Here is a 12,518-nt window from a genome sequence, read left to right as displayed (position 1 = left end):
CGTTTGTGGAGCTAGATCGGAGCATGAACTTGCTTGTGTCTGTGGAAACACCGGAGCACGAAACCCGTCTAGTGGAGCGCTCAGCTCCGTTTAGTCCCTGTCTGACATCGCTGTATTATAGTTTCTATGAACCATATTTCCGAAGTGTTGAGCTATGAGCACTTAAGCGCTCGCAATACTTTGCCACTACGCAGCGAATATTCACCGACATTTAAAGCACTCGTTCACACTATTTTTCGCATAGATTTCCCAATTATGCCTGTGACAATCATAGCTTCAGAATTACTGAGCGATTCATTCATCCCAACAACCAACGTTAACCCGTGCCCACAAATATAAATTCATTGTCCAACTTCAACTCCTTTCACAACATCCCCGCCTACACAAGTCACTCACTATAGGAATAATATTAGGCTTCTCTATTCATTTCGCAAATTGCCATAAACTACAATATAATATTACTTCGCATCTCTTTTTATCGTCTCACATAAACCGTTTCAGCTTGCAAAGTTTCTTCAGATTTTAGATTTAACTAATTTAATTTTCAATTGTCTGGAACGGCTGTTAACTTCGTCTGTAGCTTTCCCCACAGCGGAGACGTGACGCTTCATTCCGAGAAAAACTACTATATTACCTACAATAATTGAAATTATGTTGAATATGACCCGCTCTGCTCCAGTCGAACACAATATCACTACATCACAAATCCAAACGGTGGCGAGGTAAGGTACAACGTTTTTAGAATAATGGAATTATTCGTTACTAGATGTTCATTTTAATCAGTCTGTATGGTGGCAATGTGATGTATCTCCGTAGGGAAAAGGCTGCGGATATGAGCACATGTAATCAAATTGTTCCTTCCGCTGTAGTGAATGAGAATATTTGAGATTTATTTGTGGCGAGGTGTAGAAGATTATGTTACAGTGTCCATAATATTAAAATACTTTTCTCTTGAGCCTACCTGTTCAGAGGATCGGTCATTGCTGCTGTACTTCGAATTTTGTACCGTTCATTTAATCTCCTTAATGCTGCTACATATTCCTTCGCACAAACACACTTTCAATACTTGTATCGTACAATAAATACATCTGATATCGCAGAGAATTAATACGAAACATAAAGTTCCGCCAAGCATCCGCAGCCATCTTACATAATTTTATTGCCGTACATATATACATACACAAATACAACACTACATGATAGCGATTAAATGGGCCGATCCCGGAAGCACTGCAATACCGGGCCAACCCGTGACAGAGGTGGAGCAAGCTCCTAGCACTCCGTCATTTTCCAAAAATCAGTTTAATATTCTGGTCCTGCAATGCAGGACGTATCAGATATTAAGCTGATAAGAACAGATACTACACTTTGATCTTAGCCAAAAGGCCGAGAAGCGATGCCAAACGACGCCCGTCGCGACACAATTAATCTTACAACGACGCCTGTCACAGACGGGCCGCGAACTTATCCCGCTGGCCTCAGAAATTAAATTCATTACAAAATATCATAGCAAGACTCTCTGAACAGAACTACTATCGTCTCATGCGCATTCAGAGTGCGCACTTCACCTGCATTCGGATATCAAGTAAAATTAATTACGAAATACAATGAATTATTATGCCACGCGTGCACATTACGTGTGTCTGCCATCTAGCGCCTGCTGTTGGCGTTACCCTCGCTCATAATACGCCAGCATCCCTATTAAACTAGGTCCCGCGCCGTGGTCTAAGACATCCTCCCTAGGATTCCCGTCATGGAATCCGGGCTATTCCGAGTACTCATGGCTTCGGCCAGTGTATGGGACCGGTGCCCACCCAGCATCGTGGTGCACTTGGGGAGCTACGATAGGTGGCGAAATAAAGCCAGCTCTATAACGGCTGGGGGATTCATCGTGCTAACCACACGATACTTCCATTTTGGTTTCATGATCGTCCACCTCTGCTTCGGCATGTTGACGTGAGTTCAGCAGCCGGTTGCTCGGTCATGGTCCTTCATGGTCTGTCGTGCCACGGATTAGTATATAACGACTAGACTATGATCAACACGAACATTTATACCGCTATGATGCATGCTGTAGGCTACTAAATCAACAATAATATTTACAACGCATCCAAGTGCTGATGTAAGAGGCTAGGTCTCCTCGGCTCTTTCTTCTTCATTTCAAATGGGTAACATGACGTCCTCAAACATTCATTTCAAAACGATTCCCAATCTGAACAAAAGCATATTATTAAGTTTCTACCTAACGTTATTAGTACTCTAAACTCAGCGTGTCTGGAAAATACGTATGTACACGTGATCTCCCATGTTCCATATCAACTATTTCTTACATAACGGCAGTACAGGTTCAGATCGTTACCACCAAATTAACAAACGTTCCCACATTACAAGCGCACACATTCATTCACTTCTTCTCAGACATCATATTCATTTCCTGTATAATTACGTACATTAAGTACATGTATACTAAGAATTCTGATTACAGTTACAAATTTTACGATTTAAATGCATTTATGTCATTTTTCTTTTCACAAATTCTCATCAAATTGCTCCTCACAACTGGTAACAAATATTAAATCATTTTTAGTATTTCCAATGACAGTCAATCTATCCTTCCCCATTTCCAGTTTAATACTGTGCACACCACTCTTCTTCTCCTCTTCGTCACCGTCTTCTTCTTCTATTTATCAATTCCGCTATAATGCCACAGTAACGAGCTTGGCGTACCCTGACCAACCACGGAACACCTGACATGATTCTTTCTTGTTCGCAGGGACGAGAAGTCTGTATTTTTTCTCAACGCAGCTATTCTGTTTTAAACAGGGATGTCTATGGCTTCCGAAACTGCATGTCATTAAAAATTCTCACATTAAGAAATTTGTAGCCGATCACTTGGAACGGCAGGGTAACCGAACTTCAGTCGATGCATTTATAATTATCGGCTATCCGGGAGAGTAAAATCACGCAGGCGATTATTATTGCTCTCAAAACTCACGCAATTTCGCCAGCATACGTACGTCGAACCCCTAACTGCCCACCGATACTAAATTCCAACACACGACTCGCATACGTTGTGTTATACTGTATTTCTAATTTTTAAGGCCAAATGCACGACATACTGTCAAGAATGAAAGAAAAACAATAATAGAATTGCCCTGAAATTCCTTATATTGTTGCGAATTCGATCTCAACCTAATTCCAAGAAGCTACCGCATATATGAGTCCTACATGTTCATCTCAGTCAAAGGGCCAGGCCAGGCCAGGCCACTAAGTTAGATCGGATATGATGAACATTTTTTCTACCTCAGCTCAGGCAAAAACCCAAGAAAGTCGCAAATACGACATCACATTCGGATATAATCCGAAAACCCAACAACAATGAATACCTCCATCACACCATATCAGCTAAACGCCCATCAAGGAAATTCAGAGATCAACAGAATTTCATCTTGGACAATAGGCTGAGGAACAGTCCCATATACTACACTTCGATCTTAGCCAAAAGACCGAGAAGAAAAACCGATCACGTGCCGTCGGGATCTATTTAATTCTACAACAGCACCTGCCATATGCGGATTATTAACAAACTCCGCTCCATTTAGATATACAGTTCGATACACCATCTTCTAAAGGGACTCTCGCTAAAGCTGTACTGCCATATCTTTCGAATAGAGTGCGCATACCATTTGTATTTCAATTAATCACAATACAGATTATAAATTGTAATGACGTGTGTCTAAATTACGTACACCTGCCCTCTAGCGAATGCTGTCGGAGTTATTCTCGCGCAAGTACACTGAACTTGCTACTGCTGCCTACGATAGGCCGATGTTACATTCCTCGCATTAATTCTTAATATAGCGATCGAAAACTATCTAACCGCGGTTGCCGCACCTATAGAAACGGCAATCATATCCTTAAATAATGAACTTTTTGTGATAAAGGAAAAAGAAAAGAAAGAGACAGAGATCAGCTTAATTTCATTCAAGCGGAGCGACAGCACGGAAACTAGCGTCCAGCTCTTGAGACAACTAGTCAAACAACAGATGGTAACTACACAGAATTTACTGCATTGCAACATTCATTGTGTTATTATAGCAGTAGTGTCAGATTTGTAAGCTCCAATACCGTTTGTGGAGCTAGATCGGAGCATGAACTTGCTTGTGTCTGTGGAAACACCGGAGCACGAAACCCGTCTAGTGGAGCGCTCAGCTCCGTTTAGTCCCTGTCTGACATCGCTGTATTATAGTTTCTATGAACCATATTTCCGAAGTGTTGAGCTATGAGCACTTAAGCGCTCGCAATACTTTGCCACTACGCAGCGAATATTCACCGACATTTAAAGCACTCGTTCACACTATTTTTCGCATAGATTTCCCAATTATGCCTGTGACAATCATAGCTTCAGAATTACTGAGCGATTCATTCATCCCAACAACCAACGTTAACCCGTGCCCACAAATATAAATTCATTGTCCAACTTCAACTCCTTTCACAACATCCCCGCCTACACAAGTCACTCACTATAGGAATAATATTAGGCTTCTCTATTCATTTCGCAAATTGCCATAAACTACAATATAATATTACTTCGCATCTCTTTTTATCGTCTCACATAAACCGTTTCAGCTTGCAAAGTTTCTTCAGATTTTAGATTTAACTAATTTAATTTTCAATTGTCTGGAACGGCTGTTAACTTCGTCTGTAGCTTTCCCCACAGCGGAGACGTGACGCTTCATTCCGAGAAAAACTACTATATTACCTACAATAATTGAAATTATGTTGAATATGACCCGCTCTGCTCCAGTCGAACACAATATCACTACATCACAAATCCAAACGGTGGCGAGGTAAGGTACAACGTTTTTAGAATAATGGAATTATTCGTTACTAGATGTTCATTTTAATCAGTCTGTATGGTGGCAATGTGATGTATCTCCGTAGGGAAAAGGCTGCGGATATGAGCACATGTAATCAAATTGTTCCTTCCGCTGTAGTGAATGAGAATATTTGAGATTTATTTGTGGCGAGGTGTAGAAGATTATGTTACAGTGTCCATAATATTAAAATACTTTTCTCTTGAGCCTACCTGTTCAGAGGATCGGTCATTGCTGCTGTACTTCGAATTTTGTACCGTTCATTTAATCTCCTTAATGCTGCTACATATTCCTTCGCACAAACACACTTTCAATACTTGTATCGTACAATAAATACATCTGATATCGCAGAGAATTAATACGAAACATAAAGTTCCGCCAAGCATCCGCAGCCATCTTACATAATTTTATTGCCGTACATATATACATACACAAATACAACACTACATGATAGCGATTAAATGGGCCGATCCCGGAAGCACTGCAATACCGGGCCAACCCGTGACAGAGGTGGAGCAAGCTCCTAGCACTCCGTCATTTTCCAAAAATCAGTTTAATATTCTGGTCCTGCAATGCAGGACGTATCAGATATTAAGCTGATAAGAACAGATACTACACTTTGATCTTAGCCAAAAGGCCGAGAAGCGATGCCAAACGACGCCCGTCGCGACACAATTAATCTTACAACGACGCCTGTCACAGACGGGACGCGAACTTATCCCGCTGGCCTCAGAAATTAAATTCATTACAAAATATCATAGCAAGACTCTCTGAACAGAACTACTATCGTCTCATGCGCATTCAGAGTGCGCACTTCACCTGCATTCGGATATCAAGTAAAATTAATTACGAAATACAATGAATTATTATGCCACGCGTGCACATTACGTGTGTCTGCCATCTAGCGCCTGCTGTTGGCGTTACCCTCGCTCATAATACGCCAGCATCCCTATTAAACTAGGTCCCGCGCCGTGGTCTAAGACATCCTCCCTAGGATTCCCGTCATGGAATCCGGGCTATTCCGAGTACTCATGGCTTCGGCCAGTGTATGGGACCGGTGCCCACCCAGCATCGTGGTGCACTTGGGGAGCTACGATAGGTGGCGAAATAAAGCCAGCTCTATAACGGCTGGGGGATTCATCGTGCTAACCACACGATACTTCCATTTTGGTTTCATGATCGTCCACCTCTGCTTCGGCATGTTGACGTGAGTTCAGCAGCCGGTTGCTCGGTCATGGTCCTTCATGGTCTGTCGTGCCACGGATTAGTATATAACGACTAGACTATGATCAACACGAACATTTATACCGCTATGATGCATGCTGTAGGCTACTAAATCAACAATAATATTTACAACGCATCCAAGTGCTGATGTAAGAGGCTAGGTCTCCTCGGCTCTTTCTTCTTCATTTCAAATGGGTAACATGACGTCCTCAAACATTCATTTCAAAACGATTCCCAATCTGAACAAAAGCATATTATTAAGTTTCTACCTAACGTTATTAGTACTCTAAACTCAGCGTGTCTGGAAAATACGTATGTACACGTGATCTCCCATGTTCCATATCAACTATTTCTTACATAACGGCAGTACAGGTTCAGATCGTTACCACCAAATTAACAAACGTTCCCACATTACAAGCGCACACATTCATTCACTTCTTCTCAGACATCATATTCATTTCCTGTATAATTACGTACATTAAGTACATGTATACTAAGAATTCTGATTACAGTTACAAATTTTACGATTTAAATGCATTTATGTCATTTTTCTTTTCACAAATTCTCATCAAATTGCTCCTCACAACTGGTAACAAATATTAAATCATTTTTAGTATTTCCAATGACAGTCAATCTATCCTTCCCCATTTCCAGTTTAATACTGTGCACACCACTCTTCTTCTCCTCTTCGTCACCGTCTTCTTCTTCTATTTATCAATTCCGCTATAATGCCACAGTAACGAGCTTGGCGTACCCTGACCAACCACGGAACACCTGACATGATTCTTTCTTGTTCGCAGGGACGAGAAGTCTGTATTTTTTCTCAACGCAGCTATTCTGTTTTAAACAGGGATGTCTATGGCTTCCGAAACTGCATGTCATTAAAAATTCTCACATTAAGAAATTTGTAGCCGATCACTTGGAACGGCAGGGTAACCGAACTTCAGTCGATGCATTTATAATTATCGGCTATCCGGGAGAGTAAAATCACGCAGGCGATTATTATTGCTCTCAAAACTCACGCAATTTCGCCAGCATACGTACGTCGAACCCCTAACTGCCCACCGATACTAAATTCCAACACACGACTCGCATACGTTGTGTTATACTGTATTTCTAATTTTTAAGGCCAAATGCACGACATACTGTCAAGAATGAAAGAAAAACAATAATAGAATTGCCCTGAAATTCCTTATATTGTTGCGAATTCGATCTCAACCTAATTCCAAGAAGCTACCGCATATATGAGTCCTACATGTTCATCTCAGTCAAAGGGCCAGGCCAGGCCAGGCCACTAAGTTAGATCGGATATGATGAACATTTTTTCTACCTCAGCTCAGGCAAAAACCCAAGAAAGTCGCAAATACGACATCACATTCGGATATAATCCGAAAACCCAACAACAATGAATACCTCCATCACACCATATCAGCTAAACGCCCATCAAGGAAATTCAGAGATCAACAGAATTTCATCTTGGACAATAGGCTGAGGAACAGTCCCATATACTACACTTCGATCTTAGCCAAAAGACCGAGAAGAAAAACCGATCACGTGCCGTCGGGATCTATTTAATTCTACAACAGCACCTGCCATATGCGGGTTATTAACAAACTCCGCTCCATTTAGATATACAGTTCGATACACCATCTTCTAAAGGGACTCTCGCTAAAGCTGTACTGCCATATCTTTCGAATAGAGTGCGCATACCATTTGTATTTCAATTAATCACAATACAGATTATAAATTGTAATGACGTGTGTCTAAATTACGTACACCTGCCCTCTAGCGAATGCTGTCGGAGTTATTCTCGCGCAAGTACACTGAACTTGCTACTGCTGCCTACGATAGGCCGATGTTACATTCCTCGCATTAATTCTTAATATAGCGATCGAAAACTATCTAACCGCGGTTGCCGCACCTATAGAAACGGCAATCATATCCTTAAATAATGAACTTTTTGTGATAAAGGAAAAAGAAAAGAAAGAGACAGAGATCAGCTTAATTTCATTCAAGCGGAGCGACAGCACGGAAACTAGCGTCCAGCTCTTGAGACAACTAGTCAAACAACAGATGGTAACTACACAGAATTTACTGCATTGCAACATTCATTGTGTTATTATAGCAGTAGTGTCAGATTTGTAAGCTCCAATACCGTTTGTGGAGCTAGATCGGAGCATGAACTTGCTTGTGTCTGTGGAAACACCGGAGCACGAAACCCGTCTAGTGGAGCGCTCAGCTCCGTTTAGTCCCTGTCTGACATCGCTGTATTATAGTTTCTATGAACCATATTTCCGAAGTGTTGAGCTATGAGCACTTAAGCGCTCGCAATACTTTGCCACTACGCAGCGAATATTCACCGACATTTAAAGCACTCGTTCACACTATTTTTCGCATAGATTTCCCAATTATGCCTGTGACAATCATAGCTTCAGAATTACTGAGCGATTCATTCATCCCAACAACCAACGTTAACCCGTGCCCACAAATATAAATTCATTGTCCAACTTCAACTCCTTTCACAACATCCCCGCCTACACAAGTCACTCACTATAGGAATAATATTAGGCTTCTCTATTCATTTCGCAAATTGCCATAAACTACAATATAATATTACTTCGCATCTCTTTTTATCGTCTCACATAAACCGTTTCAGCTTGCAAAGTTTCTTCAGATTTTAGATTTAACTAATTTAATTTTCAATTGTCTGGAACGGCTGTTAACTTCGTCTGTAGCTTTCCCCACAGCGGAGACGTGACGCTTCATTCCGAGAAAAACTACTATATTACCTACAATAATTGAAATTATGTTGAATATGACCCGCTCTGCTCCAGTCGAACACAATATCACTACATCACAAATCCAAACGGTGGCGAGGTAAGGTACAACGTTTTTAGAATAATGGAATTATTCGTTACTAGATGTTCATTTTAATCAGTCTGTATGGTGGCAATGTGATGTATCTCCGTAGGGAAAAGGCTGCGGATATGAGCACATGTAATCAAATTGTTCCTTCCGCTGTAGTGAATGAGAATATTTGAGATTTATTTGTGGCGAGGTGTAGAAGATTATGTTACAGTGTCCATAATATTAAAATACTTTTCTCTTGAGCCTACCTGTTCAGAGGATCGGTCATTGCTGCTGTACTTCGAATTTTGTACCGTTCATTTAATCTCCTTAATGCTGCTACATATTCCTTCGCACAAACACACTTTCAATACTTGTATCGTACAATAAATACATCTGATATCGCAGAGAATTAATACGAAACATAAAGTTCCGCCAAGCATCCGCAGCCATCTTACATAATTTTATTGCCGTACATATATACATACACAAATACAACACTACATGATAGCGATTAAATGGGCCGATCCCGGAAGCACTGCAATACCGGGCCAACCCGTGACAGAGGTGGAGCAAGCTCCTAGCACTCCGTCATTTTCCAAAAATCAGTTTAATATTCTGGTCCTGCAATGCAGGACGTATCAGATATTAAGCTGATAAGAACAGATACTACACTTTGATCTTAGCCAAAAGGCCGAGAAGCGATGCCAAACGACGCCCGTCGCGACACAATTAATCTTACAACGACGCCTGTCACAGACGGGACGCGAACTTATCCCGCTGGCCTCAGAAATTAAATTCATTACAAAATATCATAGCAAGACTCTCTGAACAGAACTACTATCGTCTCATGCGCATTCAGAGTGCGCACTTCACCTGCATTCGGATATCAAGTAAAATTAATTACGAAATACAATGAATTATTATGCCACGCGTGCACATTACGTGTGTCTGCCATCTAGCGCCTGCTGTTGGCGTTACCCTCGCTCATAATACGCCAGCATCCCTATTAAACTAGGTCCCGCGCCGTGGTCTAAGACATCCTCCCTAGGATTCCCGTCATGGAATCCGGGCTATTCCGAGTACTCATGGCTTCGGCCAGTGTATGGGACCGGTGCCCACCCAGCATCGTGGTGCACTTGGGGAGCTACGATAGGTGGCGAAATAAAGCCAGCTCTATAACGGCTGGGGGATTCATCGTGCTAACCACACGATACTTCCATTTTGGTTTCATGATCGTCCACCTCTGCTTCGGCATGTTGACGTGAGTTCAGCAGCCGGTTGCTCGGTCATGGTCCTTCATGGTCTGTCGTGCCACGGATTAGTATATAACGACTAGACTATGATCAACACGAACATTTATACCGCTATGATGCATGCTGTAGGCTACTAAATCAACAATAATATTTACAACGCATCCAAGTGCTGATGTAAGAGGCTAGGTCTCCTCGGCTCTTTCTTCTTCATTTCAAATGGGTAACATGACGTCCTCAAACATTCATTTCAAAACGATTCCCAATCTGAACAAAAGCATATTATTAAGTTTCTACCTAACGTTATTAGTACTCTAAACTCAGCGTGTCTGGAAAATACGTATGTACACGTGATCTCCCATGTTCCATATCAACTATTTCTTACATAACGGCAGTACAGGTTCAGATCGTTACCACCAAATTAACAAACGTTCCCACATTACAAGCGCACACATTCATTCACTTCTTCTCAGACATCATATTCATTTCCTGTATAATTACGTACATTAAGTACATGTATACTAAGAATTCTGATTACAGTTACAAATTTTACGATTTAAATGCATTTATGTCATTTTTCTTTTCACAAATTCTCATCAAATTGCTCCTCACAACTGGTAACAAATATTAAATCATTTTTAGTATTTCCAATGACAGTCAATCTATCCTTCCCCATTTCCAGTTTAATACTGTGCACACCACTCTTCTTCTCCTCTTCGTCACCGTCTTCTTCTTCTATTTATCAATTCCGCTATAATGCCACAGTAACGAGCTTGGCGTACCCTGACCAACCACGGAACACCTGACATGATTCTTTCTTGTTCGCAGGGACGAGAAGTCTGTATTTTTTCTCAACGCAGCTATTCTGTTTTAAACAGGGATGTCTATGGCTTCCGAAACTGCATGTCATTAAAAATTCTCACATTAAGAAATTTGTAGCCGATCACTTGGAACGGCAGGGTAACCGAACTTCAGTCGATGCATTTATAATTATCGGCTATCCGGGAGAGTAAAATCACGCAGGCGATTATTATTGCTCTCAAAACTCACGCAATTTCGCCAGCATACGTACGTCGAACCCCTAACTGCCCACCGATACTAAATTCCAACACACGACTCGCATACGTTGTGTTATACTGTATTTCTAATTTTTAAGGCCAAATGCACGACATACTGTCAAGAATGAAAGAAAAACAATAATAGAATTGCCCTGAAATTCCTTATATTGTTGCGAATTCGATCTCAACCTAATTCCAAGAAGCTACCGCATATATGAGTCCTACATGTTCATCTCAGTCAAAGGGCCAGGCCAGGCCAGGCCACTAAGTTAGATCGGATATGATGAACATTTTTTCTACCTCAGCTCAGGCAAAAACCCAAGAAAGTCGCAAATACGACATCACATTCGGATATAATCCGAAAACCCAACAACAATGAATACCTCCATCACACCATATCAGCTAAACGCCCATCAAGGAAATTCAGAGATCAACAGAATTTCATCTTGGACAATAGGCTGAGGAACAGTCCCATATACTACACTTCGATCTTAGCCAAAAGACCGAGAAGAAAAACCGATCACGTGCCGTCGGGATCTATTTAATTCTACAACAGCACCTGCCATATGCGGATTATTAACAAACTCCGCTCCATTTAGATATACAGTTCGATACACCATCTTCTAAAGGGACTCTCGCTAAAGCTGTACTGCCATATCTTTCGAATAGAGTGCGCATACCATTTGTATTTCAATTAATCACAATACAGATTATAAATTGTAATGACGTGTGTCTAAATTACGTACACCTGCCCTCTAGCGAATGCTGTCGGAGTTATTCTCGCGCAAGTACACTGAACTTGCTACTGCTGCCTACGATAGGCCGATGTTACATTCCTCGCATTAATTCTTAATATAGCGATCGAAAACTATCTAACCGCGGTTGCCGCACCTATAGAAACGGCAATCATATCCTTAAATAATGAACTTTTTGTGATAAAGGAAAAAGAAAAGAAAGAGACAGAGATCAGCTTAATTTCATTCAAGCGGAGCGACAGCACGGAAACTAGCGTCCAGCTCTTGAGACAACTAGTCAAACAACAGATGGTAACTACACAGAATTTACTGCATTGCAACATTCATTGTGTTATTATAGCAGTAGTGTCAGATTTGTAAGCTCCAATACCGTTTGTGGAGCTAGATCGGAGCATGAACTTGCTTGTGTCTGTGGAAACACCGGAGCACGAAACCCGTCTAGTGGAGCGCTCAGCTCCGTTTAGTCCCTGTCTGACATCGCTGTATTATAGTTTCTATGAACCA

The 12,518-nt window shown here is 41.3% G+C and overlaps 3 non-coding genes across 3 annotated transcripts; all 3 read right to left on the bottom strand.

Moving 5' to 3' along the window:
* Positions 1-1,205: 1,205 nt before the first annotated feature.
* LOC138694015 (U2 spliceosomal RNA) lies at positions 1,206-1,398 on the bottom strand. The gene has a single exon (XR_011330698.1). It is a non-coding gene; the product is annotated as a U2 spliceosomal RNA (small nuclear RNA).
* Positions 1,399-5,333: 3,935 nt separating this feature from the next.
* On the bottom strand, positions 5,334-5,526 carry LOC138694014 (U2 spliceosomal RNA). The gene has a single exon (XR_011330697.1). It is a non-coding gene; the product is annotated as a U2 spliceosomal RNA (small nuclear RNA).
* A 3,935-nt stretch (positions 5,527-9,461) lies between these two features.
* LOC138694013 (U2 spliceosomal RNA) lies at positions 9,462-9,654 on the bottom strand. The gene has a single exon (XR_011330696.1). It is a non-coding gene; the product is annotated as a U2 spliceosomal RNA (small nuclear RNA).
* Positions 9,655-12,518: the final 2,864 nt, after the last annotated feature.

The sequence above is a fragment of the Periplaneta americana genome, unplaced genomic scaffold (genome assembly GCF_040183065.1).
Source record: "Periplaneta americana isolate PAMFEO1 unplaced genomic scaffold, P.americana_PAMFEO1_priV1 scaffold_34, whole genome shotgun sequence".
In the NCBI taxonomy this organism is placed as follows: domain Eukaryota; kingdom Metazoa; phylum Arthropoda; class Insecta; order Blattodea; family Blattidae; genus Periplaneta; species Periplaneta americana.
The sequence above is the reverse complement of the archived record's forward strand: the minus strand, read 5'-3'. Positions and strand labels throughout refer to the sequence as shown.